The following is a 22,071-nucleotide window of genomic DNA, read 5'->3' on the forward strand; positions in this document are numbered from 1 at the left end:
TTCCTTCGCCTCCGTCAGGGAGGGATGTCGATGACAGAGTATGAGAATCAGTTTACTGAGCTGGGTAGGTATGCTCCTTTACTTCTGGGTGATCAGCCGATGCAGATGTGGTGTTTTTCTGAGGGGCTGAGGCCTGAGATTCGATCGAAGATGTGTTGTGCTAGCATTTCTTCTTATGCTGAGTTGGTGAACATGTCCCTACGAGCTGAGCAGGACGGGGACAGGTTGCCCCGTATGCGAGCACCTATGGTTCCCAGACCGCGACCTGACTTTTTGAGTACACCATTTCTCGGCAAGAGGCCACAGGCAGATTCTCCTCCGAGACGTGCAGCATTGCCGTCTTAGTTGATGCGTTCAGACTTGCACTGTTCATACTGTGGAAAAATCGGGCATTCGGATCATAATTGCTTCACGTGAATGCGGGACAGTAGATTTACGCCGCCACAGAGGATCAGCCGTCTGATGCCTCAGGTCATATCAACTTCACCCATTCGTTCAGCACCAGCTCACCCATCTTTCAGGCCTTCCGTACCTCGCTTCAGGCCGCCTCAACGGCTTATGGTACCACCGCCGAATCGCCCCCAGCAGGCTCGAGTTCACGTGCTTACAGTTGAAGCGCCTGGGGCTGACTTAGCACCGAGATCTTTTGAGGTTTCAGCTCACATCCAAGGTATTCCCGTCTTCTTGTTGGTGGACACAGGGTCCACTACCTCTATCATATCGTATGCGGCAGTTAAGCGCCTGAGTTTGGGTGCTGTTACTATGAAGGGAGTGACACTCACTATTGCTACAGGGACCTCCTCTGATATTACTAGGGTTTGTATGGGTTGTTTGATATATCTAGGGGGCAGGTCGATTCTAGTTGACCTGTTTGTCGCACCTCTATATCATTACGACGTCATTTTGGGCATGGATTGGCTCACGAAGATGCGAGCAGAGATTGATTGTGAGGCTAGACTGGTGACAGCCCATGGACCTGCGGGCGAGACATTTACTTTCCTTGTTCAGGTCAGTTACCCTTTTCGATTTGGTTGTTATACTTCTCTGTTGGAGAGTATTGCTGGTTCGGCGCTTGAAAACACGCTGGTAGTTCGGGATTTTGAGGATGTATTCGAGACGATTCCTAGATTACCCCCTCGGCGTGAGATTGATTTTACCATCGATCTCATGCCTGGTGCGACACCTATTTCATTGCCCACCTATCGTATGCCTCTGAGTGAGATGGAGGAATTGAGGAAACAGATTGATGGCTTGTTGAATTTGGGCTTTATTCGACCTAGTGTGTCCCCTTGGGGAGCACCTGTTCTGTTTGCTAAGAAGAAGGATGGTTCCTTGCGATTATGTATAGATTATCACAGATTGAATCAGGTGACAGTGAAGAACAAGTATCCTTTACTAGGATCGATGATCTATTTGATCAGTTGAAGGGGGCGCGGTACTTTTTGAAGATAGAATTGCAGTCCGAGTATCATCAGTTGCGTGTCAAGGATGAGGACGTGCAGAAGACTGCATTCAGAACTAGCTTCGGCCATTACGAGTTCCTTGTGATGTCGTTCGGTCTTACAAATGCACCGACTGTGTTTATGGATTTGATGAACAGGGTGTTTCGGCCGTTTTTGTTCTGATTCGTCATTGTTTTTATTAATGATATTTTGATATACTCTACGAGTCGGGAAGAGCATGAGGAGCACCTAAGAGCGGTCTTGGATGCTCTCAGGAAGAATCAGTTTTTTGCGCAGTACAAGAACTGTGACTTTTGGAAAGAGGAAGTGAAGTTCCTAGGACATGTGGTGTCCAAGGAAGGGATAGCAGTCGACCTCGCTAAGGTAGCAGTCAGATGGAAGCCCTTTCCCATCGAGGTGAGAAGCTTTCGGGCCTAACAGTTATTATCGACTCTTCATATGAGATTTCTCGAAGATAGCCAGACCGTTGTCTCAGTTGACACGGAAAGACTTGAAGTTTGCCTGGAATGAGAAGGCTAAAATAGCCTTTCAGGAGCTGAAGGACAAGTTGACGTCCCCCCCTGTGTTAGTATTGTCAGAGTGAGGGGTTAAGTATACGATATATACTGACGCCTCTCGCATTAGTCTGGGTTGTGTCCTTATGCAGAAGGACAGGGTGATTGCATATGCCTCGAGACAGTTGAGGAAACACGAAGAGAATTACCCTACACACGACCTAGAGTTGGCAGCTGTCATTTTCGCACTAAAGCTCTGGAGACATTACCTCTACAGAGAGGAGTTCGAGCTCTTCTGCGACCACAAGAGCCTTAAGTATATATTCACTCAGCGTGACTTGAATATGAGGCAACGCCGATGGATGGAAACCTTGAAAGACTTTAAGTTCGAGGTCTCCTACTATCCGGGTAAGGCAAACCTTGTGGCAGATGCGTTGAGCCACAAGAAGACTATAGAGTTTGTGGCTCCGCTAATGATAGCAGAATGGGACATAATGGAGTTTGTGCAAGACTTTGAGCAGAAACTCACGGTGAAAGAGCCGTATGAGGTTATTGCACACATTCGAGTACAACCCCTCATTGATGATAGGATTATTGTAGCTCAGGCAGATGATGAGCTACTGGCGAAGATGAGAGAGCGGGTTCATACAGATGAGGACTCCGAGTGGAGTGTTGGTTCAGATGGGGGCCTACGTTATTGTGGCCGCCTATGTGTCCCAGACGTTCCTAACTTGAGACGGGAGGTTCTCGAGTCAGGCCATAAATCGAAGCTTGCGATGCATCCAGGTAGCACGAAGATGTATCAAGACATGAGGAGATCTTACTGATGGGACAACATGAAGGTTCACATTGCTGAGTTCGTATCCTATTGTCTCACGTGCCAGCAGGTCAAGGCAGAGCATCGCCGACCTCCTAGACTGCTTCAGCCCATGCTCATAGCTGAATGAAAGTGGAATTTTATCTCTATGGATTTTATTTCAGGGCTACCAAAGTCAAGGAAGGGACATGACTCCATTTGGGTGATCGTCGACCGATTGACGAAATCGGCTCATTTCTTACCGACCAGAGTTACGAACTCTATAGACGAGTTGGCTAGGTTGTACATCAAGGAGATTGTACATCTGAACGGAGTTCCCTTGGAGATCGTGTCTGACAGAGACACGTGATTCACATCTATCTTCTGGACTCGTATCCAGGAAGTGATGGGTGTGAAATTGAAGTTCAACACTGCATTTCATCCGCAGACAGACGAGCAGACGGAACGTGTGAATTAGATTTTAGAGGACATGTTGCGAGCTTGTGTTTTGAATTTCAAGGATAGTTGGGATGACTGTGTCCCTTATGCAAAGTTTGCGTATAACAATAGCTTCCATGCGAGTATCGGCATGGCTCCCTACGAGGCATTGTATGGTCGCCCGTGTAGAGCACTGCATTGCTGGGTAGAGGTTGGCGAGCGTAGTTTAATTGGTCCAGAGTTGGTTCAGGCGACTTCAGAGAAAATTAACATTATTAGACGTTGACTTCTGATAGCCCAGAGCAGGCAGAAGAGTTATGCTGATACGAGGCGGTGACCGCTTGGGTTCGAGGTTGGAGACCATGTATTTCTTAAGGTTTTCCCCATGAAGGGAGTCCTGCGGTTTGGTAAGAAGGGGAAGCTCACGCTGAGATTTATTGGTCCATTTCAAATACTAGATCGAATGGGGGCAGTAACTTATCACCTTGCTTTGCCCACACCACTCGCGGGCGTGCATAACGTATTTCATGTATCCATGTTGAAGAAGTACGTTCTTGATCCTTCACATATTATTAGTTGGGGGTAGGTACAGTTGAGCGAGGATGCCACCTATGTACTGCGATCGACATGTATCCTAGATAGGAAGGAGCGGGTACTGCGTAGGAAGGTCATCCCACTTGTGAAAGTACTATGGACGCATCACAATGAAGACAAGGCTACTTGGGAGACTGAAGCTGAGGTCAGAAAGAACTACTCTCGGATCCTCGAGGAGTATGAGAAGGTACAAATTTCAAGGACGAAATTTTTTCTTTAAGGGGGGTAGATTGTAACATCCCGGAAAATTTCGTGCAAAGACCTGAGCACCACCTCAATCAGGATTCTCGTAGGACTCAATCCTTTAGAAGTTAAATGTGAATTAACTAGTGCTAAACTTAATTACCTGTGAAATTAGAACTAATCACTTTAAATTCGTTCTGTAAGACCCACAACCTGTAGAATCGTTAGCGCTTCGTTATCCTGAAATCTAGGATTCAACGCTAAATCCAGTTGTTCTCGAGAGTACTTCGAAACTTTGTATCGGACCTGAACCGCGCGTCGAAAGTCCGATAGTGATGAGCTTAGATAATTATGATCACCTTGTTGGGCTTAACAATCACCTCGAAAATCAAGTCCAGATGATGTCCTGAGATGATTTGCTTGAGTCCGGAGTAAAGAGTGTGAGAAAGATGGAATTATTTACAAACTAAAAATAAATTTAAGAAATCTGAGTCGTGTCGCTTGCGCGCTGGTTTTAAGCATTCTGACTGTTGGATTCTGACCCAAATTTACTCTCGGATTAGGGAAGATGGCCCACACATGTCAAAGTGCTTGTGGCCCTGATCGAGTTTCGGTGACCGTTGAACTGAAATTGGTCCGCCATGAGCGATCTAGAAACCAGATCGGACTGAAAACTTAACTTGCTTAAGATCCAATATTAGTGAGCTTAAGTCCGACCGCATTCAGTAAAAGGACCTCCAGAAACGCTCCATTGGATCAAAATAGACCCGATTTGGTTATAACCTAAGTATACCTTGGCCTTGGGGCTAATTCCATCAATTTTAGGCCTATATAAAGACCTTAAACTCTCACTCTCAAATTTCATACGAATTTTTCAAACCCTAGCTAAGAGAGAGAGAGAGAGGAAAAGAGAGAGAAAGTGAGAGAGAAGTTGGTGAATCATCTTGGAATTCTTTCCAGTTACTCTGTGTACCTAATCCATCGTATTTGAGTCGTTATTTCGGTGAATCTAATCTCATTTTTGGATAAGTCAATCAAACCCTAACCTGTTTTGGAGCTTAGAATAGTCTAAGTGTTGATGTAACTAATCTACTTCATGCCTTAGGTTATCTAGTCGCCGTTGACGAAGACTTATCGTCTAAATTAGATCTGTTGCGCACTTTCTGGTTTAAGGTGCGGACTATATTCGTATAGTTAATGGTTTTCAAAGCTTTCAATGTCAGTTAATGATTTATTACTGACATTGGTGCCATTTCACATGCCAGATGCGATATCTGTTTCGTTTTATGTATATCGATAGTCTATGTTGTAAGTAGTGTGAATCATGTGTTTGTTGAAATGTTTGTATGCATTTGAAATTTAGCGTTGTGATTGCCATGATTAATTGTCATAGGATTATGATTGTTATTTATGCGACAACTCCTTGTCAAAAGGATTTGCCCTAATATGTACTATGGCCGACATATGTGATGTATGTTGCCAAGTGTAGTCTAAGTATTTGTGAAAATGTCTGAATGAGTTCTTATTTAGCAAGGTGTAAATTATGAGGCAGTTGAGATATGAAATCCCAATTACCTTACTTATGTGTACTATTTCCTCCATGAATTGCTTAGTCTAATTATCCATGTTGACTGTGCGTATGATTTCCTCCATGTAAGTTGTTAATTTTACCACTTTACTTATGAAATGCATGTATATGGATTCTCGTTATCTTGCATCTTATAACATATTTGCTATTATGGTTGAATGTGTATGGGGCCATGTTATGGTCCAGGCAGTCGGTAACCAGCATTGAGATCGTGGTTGAGATTTATTCATCACGTAGGACGTGTTTGACGAACTCGAGTCGTATTAGGGTTTTCGGCGGTGGTTTGGCCACACGGAGTGTTTGCGCACTTCATATCGTTCAACTCAACATGGGCTCGTGCTAGTCGAGCTCGTCAAATAACGCGATTGGCCCGGTGGATGTTCACCATGTATGTACGCTACTATTTGAATCTAGGGTACCAAACTTACCAGTGCAATCCGGTTAACTATGGTACCTTGATCCGCTAAGACTCATGAGCCGGGCATGGTGGTATGGGACACCGTGTTCGAGTTGTCGGCCTATGCTAGGGTGACGCGCCTCCCCATAGTGACCAGTGAGCAATCCAGACTCGTGAGCTGATTATGGTGGTATGAGACACTATATTCGTGCTGTCGGCCTACATTGATTGGTGACGAGCCCTTTGTAGTGACCTCGAGCATACCTTGATACTGTATTGAGGCGATAAGCCTTATGTAGCAACTAAGGTAGGATTAGGCATGCATTGATTGGTGACGAGCCCTCTATAGTGACCTAGAACCATAATATCATATGAGATTGTCTAGGACTGACGACCCTAGAATGGATCACTATGTGGGAATTGATATAGGGAAGGTACCTTAGCTTCCCAATCCTGCTGTATAAAAAAGACTAATAACAACTTGGTAATCATGTTCATGCACCGCATTGCATGTGCCTTGGCGTTGTGGAGCACTGCAGGAGGTTGTCATGCGTATCGTAAGATGAAGACGCTGAGGGAGTGTAGGCGAGGGAATGCATCATTTATACATACATCCTTGCATTAATAAGAGTAATTAGAACATGTTTGATTATATTGCTTTATCATTCTTGCTCGATTGAATTGATAACATGTTAACTTTTACTGTATAGTTCCACTGAGTTGATCACTTACTTCCACATTCTGGGACGGTGTTTAAACACCAACCAGACTCTGTCTTAGATGCAGATGATGATGCGACCCTCGTGGCAGAGCAGGAGTATGAGGATGATGAGGAGGCGTTCTCCTTTATACAGTTCTCAGGCGGGTTCATGTGAGTCGTGTCCTGAGCTACGGGGATTCAGGGTTATTGTTGCAGTGGCTTACTTCATTTTAATACTTATATTTTGAAACAAACACTTGCAATTATGACCTGACAGAGCATACATATCTTAGGGACTTATCTATATATATATGTATATTTCTTCAGTCTTTCGCTTACATATTTCACCTGTCCTTGGATTATGTTTGCAGTTTTGGCTTAATCTACTTCATGTTTTACGTACTAATACAGACAACATACATCCATCATTATATATGTTGCATAAGTGATGTTTTGAAACTCAGGAGCTGAGTTATGCTCGACCCCTGAATTTCAAGGCGTTACAATATGTCAAATATAAATGATTTACAACTTGATATACTAAGACATGTAACATTTGTATTGCTACCCCTATCTCATCAATCCTTGTAATAACAAATAAACCCTGTAAGACAGGAGTCATTGTTTTAGTGAGACTTAATCTTTTTTCCCCATTTTGTCAATATTTGACAAGGAGTTAGTTCCCATAAATATACCAATAAAAATATATATGAAACAACTTCATGAGTCATATATTTACCAATTATGAGGCTCATGTTAACGGGGGTTAAAGGGTGTAGATAATTATTATAAACATAGAGTATGCTAATATGATCATTCAAAAGATATACCAATAAGAATGAGAATGACCAATGATAGTTTAAGCTAAAAACATGTGATATTTAAAATTTAGCAACTTTAAAGTTTAAATTACCAAGACAAGTGAGGTTTAATTCTCAAATTTACTAATAAGCACAATGTGAGGCTAGAATCCTCAGATTTTCTTATATGCCTACTGTAGAGGCTGAAATTCTAAAATTTATAATTAAGCCCGTAAATGAGGTTTAAATCCTTAGGTTTTATCAATTAAACTCAAAGATGAGGTTCGATCCTTTGATTTAACTATTCACCACAAAGGGACCTTCTAAGGTCACCAAAAACCCATCCTAATGTCCAATAACTAAATGCCCTTTATAAAAAGTTCAAGTTCTAATGGTTAAAAAATGGGCAGATGACGGCTTTGTCGATGCCATCGAATGGTCGACCCTCGATGCCATCGAATGAGACCTCAATGCCATTGAATGATACCTCAATGTCATTGAAAAAAAATTAAATAATATGTTTTGTTCTTACTGGACATAGCTGAGTTACCTTTCGATACAATTTTGTATAATTGAAGCATACCATCTTTTCAAATTGATAAAATTTTATCTTTTTAATGTTAAATTAACTATTTTGCTAGCTTACTTTAAATAAAAAATTATCAAATTTTAGGTATTGTGAACGTTTGAAATGTTTAAATAAAAATATGCAATTTATCACTTACGAGGAAAATGCAATCAAATGTGGGGCCAACGGATAGACAATTCAAATAAATGATTTGGTCTTTTATAACAATTCAGAATGTCTATTTTTCTTGAATGCTTAGAACATTCAATCATATTGATGGTCGAGAATACCAGGCTACTAATGGTTGGAAGCACATTCTATAATTGATTTGATGATTCCAACCATCCAATAGATTGATAGAAATGGATGGTTAATAATTATTATAATAGAAAAGATTTGGCCAATGTTTTAAACTGCCATGTAAGCCCACCTTTGATTGCTCATCCCTCTCAAGTTATTTTGATTAAATGATCTTGACCGACCATGGTTCCAATCAAGACTATGAAAACAAGTGGTGGATATTGATTATACTGGAAAAGCTACATCTGTTGATTTAGGCCATCCATCATGTGGAACCCACCTCTTTTGGTTCACACTCCAAAAAAAAAAAAAAAAAAACACTACAGAGAGGATGTTCTTAACCATTCAATCAATGTATTGAAAATACACGGTTAATATTTATTATATTGTATTGTATTTAATCATTAATATAGACCGTCCATCTTCCTATCCCACTTGATGAATGGATACAAAATGGATGATGCATATTTGTTTTAATGGAAAATGGACCAATTAGCGATTTAGTTCATTCATCATCCAGGGCCCACATTTGATTGCATGTCATTCATAAAAAATGACTTTAAATGGATTATATAACCATGAGATGAATGGTCAGAAGATACCTAGTATTGATTATGGTAAATGTCTAATCAATGATCTAGACTATTCATCATGTAGGGTCCACATTTCACAGCATGTCACTTTTAAATTTCACATTGATTGGATTACCTTATCCATTTGATCAATGGCTATGAAAATGGTTGGTTCATGATCATTATAATGATTGGACCATTCATCATGAGGGCCCACCTTTTGTTTTTTTATCTCCACACAAAGTACTTTGATTAGATTATCCTGAGTCTAGTCATTGATCTGGGCCATCCATCATGTGGGTCAATCTTTGATTGCCATCCCTCTTAAAGGTCACACTTTAATAAGATAATCCTAGCCATCCGCACAATGATTAGGAAAATTGATGGTCCATATTTATTATAATAAAGAACGTCTACATATTGATCAAGACAGTCCATTGTGTGGGCCGCACCTTTGATTATATGTCCGTCCCAACTCACTCTTGTTGGATGTCCCTAATTATTTGATCAATGGTTTGAAAAATTATAGTAGATAAATTCCATTAATTGGTTTGAAAAACCTATCATGTAGGGCCCATCTCTGATTGCTTGTTTCCCTTAAAAGTGAAGTCACTTTGATATGGTAATCCAAGCCATCCGTTATGGTTAAGCAAAGGATAATCTATATTAATTACAGTAAAGAAGGTCCAACCATTGAATTGGGCCAACAATCATGCAGGTCCACCTTTGATTAACCATCCCTGCCAAAAAAAATCACCATATTGAATAATCCTAACCATCCAATCAATGATTGTAAAATGGATGATCCATATTGATTATAACAAAGGTGGTACAGTAATTGATGTGGACAATCCATCATGTGGGGCTACCAATTCTCTTAATAGTCATCTTAACCATAGAATCATATCCATGTAATTGTTGGCCGGGAAAATGGTCAGTCCATATGCATTACTAAGAGAAGATCCAGTTATTGAATTGGACCATCCGTCATGCGGGGCCACCTTTAATTCCGCGTCTCTCTCAAACTATCTCTTTGATCAGATGAGAAAAATAGACAAGATTTTGTAAATCATAATCATATATATTTTTAATTATTTGAAATTCCCTTCTTGATTTTGAAACAAAATTTGTAATTTTATAAAATTGTCTAATTTTCTTCTAAAAATAAATATTAGTTAAAAACGCAATTTTCATATCATTAAAATGCACCCTTATATTTTCAAAGGTTTTGAAAAAACATTTAAGTTGATTGGTACGACTGTCCACTCCCAAGGGTTCAATCAACGTCCCGTTTTAAAGCGAGCTTGTCATTTTAACTTTATTCTTTCCTTTTGAAATAATAAACCAAAGTGGAGGGATATTGATTTGACTATATGAATAATAGTAATCTAGTCGACTTTTTAAAAGTGTAATTCAATATCTATTATAATATAATAATATAATAATGATTGTTAGTTAGAGAAAATGACGTAGGCGACATTATTATTAAATTGGGAATGACAAAAGTGGGGGAGGAAGAAACTCCAACTCGTAAGTGTGTTGGTCTCTCTTTCCACACATGCTTGGATTGTATAGGTGCATGTTCACACCATAGTTTAAAAAAGGTAATTTACAAGAAACTACCTATGCTGGTATTTAATGTATATCTCTCTCCCCGTACACGCATGGATTGTGCATGTTCGCACCATAGTTTTAAAAAAAACTTACCAGAAACTACCTACTTAATATTTAATGTAGTTCTCTCTCTCTCTCTCTCTCTCTCTCTCTCTCTCTCCACACATATGGATTGTGCATGTTCACACATAGAGGTGGGCATCGAGTCGAGTCGGACCGAGTTAGGCTGATTTGACTCTATCCGGTTTTGAAATAGGCTTGACCCGAACTCGACCCGACTCGGTACCGAGTCCAGCATGTCTGACCCGTCATAAGTTCTGAGTCAGGTTCAGTTGGCACCAAGTCAGGTTGGGTGCAATGGGTATCTACAGCTGAAATCACAACTCAAGATCTAGATTCAATTGCCAGAATTGTAACCTCTCCATCAGCATCTCAAATCTGACAATATATGTCACGCCCTAAACCCGGAAATCGAATTCATAGGAATCCCATCGCTAAATCCGGTGCCGACAGCCTCCGTAGTACCTCATTCTCGGCTCCCAGTGCTTATACGCCAGGTTTCGATCATAGGATCCTATAAGGAGGATTTTCAAACGTACATTTATCTCATAAGAAGCATAACCACAAGTTTACCCAAATTACAAAGGCAACATCATCATCACATATCCACTAATATAAACTTTGAATACAATGCTAAAAGGAAAAATACATATGTCAAAAATAAGATCAAAGCTCCGAAAAACAGCTACATGCTCCAAGCTCCACGCTGCTGTAACTTAACATCACCTGTACGCATCTATCATACATAAGCTTATAGAAAGCTTAGAGGGTGGTGTAAGTGTGTGCACAAGATAAGTGTCAAGCATACAATAAAACCCATAAATCATACATCATTGGTATAAGCAGAAAATACTGACAAGTCTACAAATCATTCAATATTAGAATAACAATGCAGATCGACTATGCAAAGTGGAATCATAGAGAACTAAATATCAGATGCCGATGATGCAAATGTAATATACAACTCCTGATGAGTTTATGAATACCGTTAGCCATATCTAGACCATATAAATGTAGAAACACAGTAACCCAAAATGCCATATGCCGGGGATGTAATGAAGTATGCGGTGTGAATGGAATGGTCATGCTGGAGTGTGAAGTCGGGATGATAGTACGTAGTATCGCAGGCTACGGGGTTTACCACAAGGGACTTCTATCCAAACCAGTCCCATACCTAATTTGGATAGTCAGACTCAATGTGGTAAACTCCTGATCTCAGGTTAGTCGCACGCTCTAACTGAATCCTGGCCATTGCGAAGGTACACATAACAAATAGTTGCACACCACCAGCCTGAGTGGATAGTAAATGAATGAATGAATGAGTGTGCAACTCCTGCTCAATAAGTCCACATATCAGTACGGTTCCTCTCTGGGATCATCACTGGGGTTTAGTACACTCCAAATGGCACTGCCCCTCTCCCACTAGCATAGTCCAAGTGAGCGTAAGAAACCTCACTATCCGCCTGACCAATAGTCTTCTAATACCTATCCGGCACGTCGATAGCAGACCCATTCATGAGCTGGTCAAACTCAGCCTGTCAATGCCCCCTACGCTCGGGCCACACCCCCTCCCAACCGACCACGACACAGTGGGAGACGTGACCTCCTGGTATTCGGCACTCGGGCGCTCATGTATCCACTCGGTCTCGACGTTGGGGCGTCCTCTGGTACCAAGAGGGTTTAGGGATTTTCACCCAGGGTCATCTATGACAGCTTGATGTTAGAACAGATTTTTGGCGTCCCATCTAGTCATCCACGATATGCCTGTGGAGGCTACGACCCTGATGTCACTAGTGCGTATAGTAATCACAATGCAAGATGTATGAGTCATACAATCCAGTCATGCATCAATCCTGCGCAAACCGTATGCTCATGTGAGATCACCTCCTCCTATCAAGGAGTCTCATAACAACCTGCCCAATAACATATGCAATGGTCAACTACATTTCATAACAAACATCCAGATGATGTGTATGGGCATGTATCATGATGCTATCGACAATCGGCCTCGACAATGTGGACATTTAACCAACATTGCCCCCAAGGAATGACCCACATAGAACCTAACACATAATAGATCCATGGTCTCACACAAGAGCCTAATATATAACACAATGGGCCTCACTTGAGAGCTTAATACATATTACGATGGACCTCTCACAAGGGCCATATATATATCACAATGGGCTCCATCGCCTGACCCTCAAATGCATCATAATGGACCTCATCACATAGGCCTCATATACATAACATTGGGCCTTAAACACGGGTCGAATACACATCACAACGGGCCTCAAATTTGGGCCGCATATACATCACATTAGGCTTCGACAATCGGAATCGACAATCGGCTACGTCAATCCACAATCGGCCACGATAATCGACCTCGATAATCAGAATCGGCAATCGACCACGATAATCGGCCTCTATCGATAATCGGTCAATCGGCCACGACAATCAGAATCGACAATCGGGCTCGATATTTGGCCTTGATCGATAATCGGTCAATCGACCACGACAATCAGAACCGGCAATCAGCCACTATAATCGGCCTCGATCAATAATCGGTCAATTAGCCACGACAATCAGAATCGGTAATTGGCCTCGATATTCGGCCTTGATCGATAATCGGTCAATCGGCCACGACAATCAGAACCGGCAATCGGCCACTATAATCGGCCTCGATCAATAATCGGTCAATCGGTCACGACAATCAGAATCGGCAATCGGCCACGATAATCAGAATCGGCAATCGGGCTTGATATTCGGCCTCGATCGATAATCGGTCAATCGGTCACGATAATCAGAACCGGTAATCAGCCACTATAATCGGCCTCGATCGATAATTGGTCAATCGGTCAGGACAATTAGAATTGGCAATCGACCACTATAATCGGCCTCGATCAATAATTGGTCAATCGGCCACGACAATCAGAATCGGCAATCGGCCTCGATCGATAATTGATTAATTGACCACGATAATCAAAATTGGCAATCGGCAACGACAATCGGAATCGATAAATAATCGGCCTTAATAATCGAAATCGGCAGTCAGCCACGGCAATTGGAATTGATTAATAATCGGAATCGTCAATCAACATCGATGAGAATGGCCTAACAAGGCCTAAGGGAAGGTCATAATGAGGACATCTAATCGTCATTGCCGATCAATGTGGACATTCAACCAACATTGCCCCTAAGGAGTGGCCTACATAGAGCCAAACATAAAGTGGGTCATGGCCTCACACAAAGGCCTAACGTACATCACAATGGGCCGCTCATACACAACAGGTGGGCCCTGCACGCGGGTCTTAAATGTATCACATGGGCCGTATCAATGGGCCGCACTAACAGGCCTCTCATACATTACAATGGGCCGCACATATGCACCATACAGACATCATATTAGGCCCCACCAAATGGGTCGCAAATACATCATATCGGGCCTCATACAAGGGCCTCCTATACATCGCATTGGGGTGGGCCCTGCACATTCCAAATGGGCGGACGGTGTGGGACGAAACACATACATCATGGTGGGCCTCACAGATGGGCCACAAGTATATCAAGTGGGCCTCTCGAATGGGCCACCAAAATAAATCAAGGTGGACCTAACAGATGGGTGGCAGGGATAAAACACCTGTGTCATGGTGGGCCAACATGTGTAACTCGTACATCATAACAGGCCCTAATAGGGCAGCCCATGGCCCAGAGAATGGATGGACAACCTATTTATACATCATAGTGGGCCTCACAAGTCAGCCCAGGTTTCGATAAAATGGATGGGTGGTGTGTATATACAACAAGGTGGGCGCCACACATACAGCAGGTGGGCCTCACAAAGTTTCAATGATGGGTGCCAGCCCACTATTTCCCGCAGTGTGGACCATTGAATTTGGAGCTATCTCATTTCCAGGCCCTTGGCCTAAGTGATATGGAAAATTGGATAGGCGATCTGGACATACACATATGCAAGGTGGGCCCCACACGCCACCAACAGGTCCACAATGGAAGGCCAACGGGGGTATACAACACATACAGCTTAGGGGGCCAGCTGTTGGATGGTCAGTCCAGCAGCGCCCAAGCCCCTGCTGGACAGTAAACAGGTGGGCTGCATGGATGAAACACTTACATATGGTGGGTCTTACGTCCCACTGAATGGTATGAATAAAACATACATCAAAGGTGGGTCCCATTTATCAGGGATGGACGGTAAGGGTATACATCATATGGGCCCCATGTTCCAGCCCATGGGCAGCATGGGAAAGGCACATACATTAGGGAGTCCCACGTGCCAACAAGGTAGGGTGGATGGCGTGGATACCACACCTACATCATGTGGGGTTCCACTGTCCATGCAATGGATGGATAACATGAATAAAACACTGACATCATGGTGGCCCACCGTTAGATGGACGGTTAGGATAAAACACATGTCTTGAGATCAGGCCCCACAAAGCCCTGCTGACGTCCTAAAGCAGCTAAAAAGCTGGGGCCCACCGTCCAATAGGCTGGACGGTGTGGAAAATAAAACACATACATTGTAGTAGGGCCCACTGTCCATACAATTGGATGGTGTGGAATATATATAACATAAAGGTGGGCCCCACTCGTCTAAAAAGACGGTGCGGCTGTTAATACATACATAATAGTGGGTCCCACCGTCCCTGTTGGATGGTGCGGGTGGAGTACATACATCACAAGTGGGCCTTACAAACGGACGGTGTAGATAAGGCACATACAACATGATAGGTTCCACCGCCTAGGGACTGGACGGTGGAACAAACAGATACATCAGGTGGGGCCACGTAACTGGCTGACGTCCATGCAGTGGGACCCACCATCCTAGCTCTGCTGGATGGACGACTGGATAAAACCCATATATTACATGGGTCCCACGTGGATGAAACGTATACATAAAAGTGGGTCCACATGTGTGGAACCCACCAGCTTTGTCATAAAGCTGATATTGGTGTTTTTTCTTCTCATGCAGTCCGGCAGCCTCTGTTGCTGGACGCCCAATGACTACACGGTGTGAACGAAACACCTGCATCAATGTGGGGGAGGGGTCCATGTACACGTGGCCCATCAGCCACGCACATCGAGGTGGCCCACATCCAGGTGCTGGATAGCGTGGATGGCACACGCACAACACATGGGATCCACAAATCAAGCTGATATTTGTGATTCCCTTCATCCAAGGCCTACAAAAGGAGGTAGCAAGGTAGGCCTCATGATCGAACGGTCTGGATTTACTGATTAAGTGGGCACATCATCACCAAAAAAAAAGGAAAGAAAGAGATAGAGATAGAAAGAGAGACGGTGTAGTTGAGGGACCCCGCCACTATGGGCCCCTCATAGATCACAACATATACATTCAAGTGGGTCCCATCATAAGTGGGCCCTCAAATGATCAAATCCACACAAGCAAAACAAAAGAAAACACCCACCTTTGATCTTCTTGGACTCATTCCATCAACGGAACCTAGAGCTCCAAAGGGTGCGATTCAACGGTCGAGATTGATTTTAGAGAGTGGGATTGGGTGGTAGGGAGTGGGCCATGCCAAGCTTCTCTCATGGAGCTTGGATGATGGACTCTCATGGGTTGCTTGGGAGAGAGAAAGAGAGATGAGAGAGAGAGAGATGGGTGTGATGGGGGTGAGTGATGTGTACTTGTGTAAGAGAGAGTTGACTTTAGGGGAGGGGTGGTTGTACTTGGGGATGGGTGAGTGATGGAGTGTGATGTGTACTTTAATTGATGAGATTGATGTGATGGATTCTCTCAAGATTGCAACGCGCGGCGTTTTCCTCGAACTGAATGCGGGCCCATATCTCGTGGCCCGGGAATCGCCATGGAGCGAGAGATGCGGCATTGGAACCGCGGCGATAGCGCGGTCGCAATGATAAAAGTCTCGGGTTGAGCCGACTCTGATATACGGGACTCGGCTTAGGATCGAGCGCAAACGTTGGATACGGGTCGAGGGTTGCCGAAATTCGACCGGGAGGACCGCGGAAGCTTATGAAATGGTACGGTCTACGATACGGGTCTTACAATATATATATATATAATATGGGAAAAGGTACTATGCGCTCGAGCTGACAAGTCCGTCCCATGAGGTCGAGCTGTGTGGGCTCCACCGTGATGCGTTTCGAACATCTACCCCATCAGTCAGATGCACCATTCCATCATGGGCCTAGGTCTCAAAAATCAAGTCAATCCATGACTTGTGTGGGCCACACCACATACAGAAGTGGGGAGGGGCCGTGCACCATTAAAATATTCATAATTGTTTTTTGGGGCCACCGAGATGTGGTTTGCAAATCCAGCTCATCCATTATGTGTGTACCACTTGGACGAGGGTTCAGACCAAGTTTCAGTAGCATTCAAAACTCAGGTGGGCCCCACAAAGTGCTTTTATATATTTTAATGGTGTCTTCACATGATTTTAGATGGTATGGCCCACCTGAGTTCCGTATACGGCTGATTTTTGGGATATCCGATAATTTAGAGGGGACCCCTCAAATGCACGGTGTTGATGGTCGAAACGCATCACGGTGGGGCCCACATAGCTCGATCTCACGGGAGCTTATCGTGAGGTCGAGCGCATAGTACCTTTTCCCTATATATATATATATATATATATATATATATATATATATATATATATATATATATATATATACACGAATCAAGTTTCAGATTGAGTCGAGTCAGTACTGAGTTGGATTTCAGGTTGAGTTAAGTTAAGTTACTGGGTAACTCAAACTCGACTTGGTTTGAGTTCGGATTGGACGAAGTCAACTCGATTTGAATCGAGTTAGATTTGCTCCATTCACACCATAGCTTAATTTTTTTTTTTACAAGAAACTACCTACATAATATTTAATTTACATTGTACTACCTTTTTCAAAATTTTTTTTTTAGTAAAACTCATAAATATAAGTATTTATAATTGGAGTACCTCCGTGTTAGATTTATTATGGCTCATGTGGGGCTCATTGTGATGTTTATGTGAAATCCACCCCAGCCACTAGGTGAGTCACCCCATGTTAGGGCCCAGGGCCAAAAAACAAGCCCCATCCATGATTTTGATGGACCACATGATAGTGTCGAGGGCAATGCTCACTCTCCTAACTATTTCTGTTGACAGGGCTTATATGAATCATGGATCGGCTTGATTTTCGGGCCCCAGGCTTAAATGTTGGTGTGGCATGTAATGGTTGGAGTGGATTTCATGTAATCATCATGGTGGGCCCTAAAAATTCAAGCGTGTATGTCTCTCTCCCAATTATTTGCTTTAGTGTGGTCCACTTGTATTACAAGTCAGCTTGATTTTTTTGATGGACCTAAAGTGGACTTACATATACAATGGTTGGAGTGGATCTCACATACATATTATGGTGGGGCCGAAAAAATCAAGTGTCACGGCCCATAAAATTTCCATATATGTTTCTTTCCAACCCACATGAATTGCATAGAGAGGAGCTCACTGCATCAGAGCATGGTGTGGATACTCTGTGGGTCCACTGTAATGTGTATGTTTTATCCACAATGTCCATCCATATTTACAGTCATGAACCCAAAATTGAAGCATATCAAAAAATAGTGGGGATAATTGAGCTCCTCACTGCAAAAATCCATTCCCTTGTGAACAGTTGGAGGGATGTCTACTTTTAATTTAAAGAGTGTCCACCATGATGATTATATGAAATCCATTATAACCATTAGATGCCCCACCAAAAATTAGTTCCGAGGCCTATTCGTGACTTAGGTGGGACACTCTATGGGAAACAGTTCGGACAATGCCTTGTATAATGTTTCCAACCATGTGGTCCACTTGAATCATGAATGGAGCTGCTTTTAGGCCTTGGACCTAATGGGAGTGACACACTTGATGGTCAGGGTTGATTTCACATAAATATCATGGTAGGGCCCACCCGAGCCACCAACTCCTTTGCTTGCATGGTTAACTGAGCTGCTCCTGATGGATCCAAGCAGAAGTATTCTAATAATAATTACTTATATTAATGAGATAAGTTATTGAAAACCCTCTTTAAAAAAAATTATAGAAATGTAAATTATATATTGAGTAGGTAGTTTTTTGCAAAATTCTCAATTAAAACTCAAAAAAGCTTGATTGGATTTGTCTAAGCCGACGCGACTAGATCAGATTTAGTCAAAACTTGAGAAAAACTTGCTTTGATATGACTTAGGTCCAGATTTGAAAAAACAAAAAAACTAAATCAAAGTTGCCAAAACGGTCAGAGCACCACATGTTGTGAAGCTCCTAGTTGTATGGGGCACTTGGAGAATCCAGTCAATTTATCTGAACCGTCCATTAGATGTTGCGTACAATTCATGGGTTAACTATGTAAAATTCATTCCAATCGATGTATTATGAGCATCCAATCAATTACCAAGAAAACGGATGGTCAAGATCACTTATCAAAAAGTAGGTCCAATCAATAATTTTAACAGTATCTTTGTTGGTACTTATAAAGGATTGCTTATGATTCTTAACAATCACTTCTATTAAAGAATCCTAACCATCCATCCGTGGCTTGGAAAACAGGTGCGTGAGAAAGAAAGTCCAACGATGGTGCCATTGTGCGTAACTGTGGGATTTATTTTCCATTTCAACTGTCATACCATATGGTGCTATTTATATCGGGTGAAATAGGGATTTGTAAAGAAGTGGAAGAATTTTAGGTTTTTTAATTGGTTTCCTAGGGTTTCAATGGCATAACTTGGGCTTGTGAGGTGAATTCGAGACTTGTTTGAATTGGTGATCTCTTGTATTTATATTTTTATAGTGCATTACTCGGTGATCTCTTGTATTTATATTTTTATAGTGCATTACTCATCACTTTATACCATAGTTTTTTCATACAAAACTCAGATTGCTTGTGTTTGGACTGGATTGTGTGATTGGTAGTATGTACTTTAATTTGCTTGATTTGTCTTTATGTGCTTCCACAGTTCCCGTAGTTCCCTATCAATACCGAATTTCACAATCTAATTTGCAACAAGTTAGGCCAATTAATATGAATTTCATGGTATGTGGTGCAACCAAATCCAGATTTATTGTATAAAACATTATTATAAAAACTCAAAAAAAGCTTGTCTTTGAGTTACATGATTTAGTAGAGGTTTGAGCTGAGTCAGTCTTTCGAGCTTTTAAACTATAGTGGGTCCCACCTTAGATCTGCTCATTAAGTGGGCCATAATGTTAAAAATAGGTTGATGAATAAGAAAAGCTCACTCAAAGTTTTTTTTTTTTTCTTTTTCTTCCATCCATTCTTTTGCAAATTATATATGACCCACCTGATGAACAAACTGGCGACCCACCTGATGAACAAACTGGCCTAATCTTTGTGCTAAGACATAAAAACATGTGACCCACCCTAATGTAACGTAACGTACGGTTGATATTACAGCCCCATCGTCGAAACAACGGCTTCCACAGAGTGATTTTGCAACATGGGTCCCAGTCCATTCAATGTTGTTCCCTCTACGTCTGGAACCGAATGCATAATCATCGGACGTGGATTAGATACTAACAGGTTGAGTAGCCAGATTGGCTACTGAAGTGACGTCACTAAGTTATGTGGGCCCCACCATAATGTGTGTGTTGTATCCACACCGTCCATCATTTTGGAAAGATCATTTTAGGGCATGAGCATAAGAATGAGGCAGATCTAAAGCTAGAGTCGACGACCCCGTCGCAGAAAACAGTGGGGATTGAATGACCACCATTAAAATCTTCTTGAGGGCCACAGAAGTTTCCAATCAAGCTGATATTTATGTGTTCCCTTCCTTCATGTCTGTGTTAACTTATTAACAGATTGGATCTCAAATAAATCTCATGATGTCCCTAGGAAGGTTTCAACAGTGGTCATCACTGTCCCCACTGTTTTCTGTGGTGGGGTCCACTAGAGATTTGGATCTGCCTCATTCTTTGGATCATGCTCTAAGATGATATCTCCAAAATGATGGACGGCGTGGATACAATACATACATGATGGCGGGCCCCACAAAACTTGATGACGTCACTTCAGTAGCCATCTTGCTACTCAACCTGTCAGTAGCTAATCCTTGCATTCACCAAACGCACGCTCTCATCAAATACATGGACGTGGATTGCGTACTAAGTAACTCAGCACGCTTACTCAGCAGGCTAAGCCTACTGAGTAAACTTTGTGGGGTCCACCGTGATTTACATATTTCATCCACTCCGTCCATCCATTTTAACATATAATTTGAGGGCTCTAGCCCAAAAACGAAGTATATCCAAATCTCAAGTGGACCTCACCATGGAAAACAGCTTGAATTGAAATTCTACCGTTGAAAATTTCTTGTGGGCCACAGAAGTTTTGGATCGATCTGTTACTTATGTTTTCCCTTCATCCATCTCTGTGTGATCTTATGAACAGGTTGGATGACAAATAAACATCACTGTGGGCTCTACCAAGGTTTAAACAGTGGAAGTCATTATTTCCTCTATTTCCTGTGGTGTGGTCCACTTGAGCTTTGGGCATTTTTCAATTTTCGAGTCAACCACTAAAATGATCTGTAAAAACGTATGGACGTGTGGATAACACACAAACATTCACGGTGGGCCCAACTGAGTTTACTTAGTACGATAAATGCTTATTGAGTAACTCAGTACACAATCCGATTTCCAAATTCATGCAGCTGCAAATATTACTCATTGCTGCAATGCAGTGATCTCAAGGTCTAGAGATTTTAAGTATCCAATTTCAAGCTGTAATAGTTTTTTTTTAAAAAACAAGTGATTGTGACCAGTTTTCTGACTCAGTGAGTCAGAGTCTGGTTGTAACTCATGTGAGTCAGGAGGTGACTGGTCCGAATGTTAGGGCCAGTTACTCATGGTACTGAACTGGATTGGATTCTACCGACTCCAAGTCAACTCAGACCAGTCGGCAATCCATGATTATAACCATTACTAATAAGTCTTTCAGGTGAGAGTTGTACTTAGCATAACATTACTATATGTGTAAATGGAAAACCACCAACAATTATACTATAGTTTTTTTATTTTTTATTTTTAATTGCATGTAAGTTTTTGTAGGATAAGCATATTCTATTAGGGTTGCACGTGGGGTCATTGTGGTGTGTGTATGGCATCAAATATGGCGGCTATATCGTGAAAGTTGGACACTCGAAAAATTAGGCCAATCTGATGTAGAGCGAGCCCCAGATCTACCCTTGGCACAATTAAACCAAAAGAAGCCTGAAAGGAAGCAGATGTAATTCGTTAGATCCAGGCCAATCCTATGTAGGGCATGACGTGTCTGGGTCCCAGGAGCATTTTATTTGAAGAAATTCAATCCGGATAAGAAGAAATTGTCATTTGAAGTGTGAATTGTAAATTGGCTATAACTTTTTATCCATATATCGTTGCGGGACTCATGACCTATAAATTTATACTGTAACGGATCATCCGGGGTTAATCGACCCCTGTAACTAGATCACATCGGTC

This window comes from Magnolia sinica, chromosome 8, assembly GCF_029962835.1.
Source record: "Magnolia sinica isolate HGM2019 chromosome 8, MsV1, whole genome shotgun sequence".
In the NCBI taxonomy this organism is placed as follows: Eukaryota; Viridiplantae; Streptophyta; class Magnoliopsida; order Magnoliales; family Magnoliaceae; genus Magnolia; species Magnolia sinica.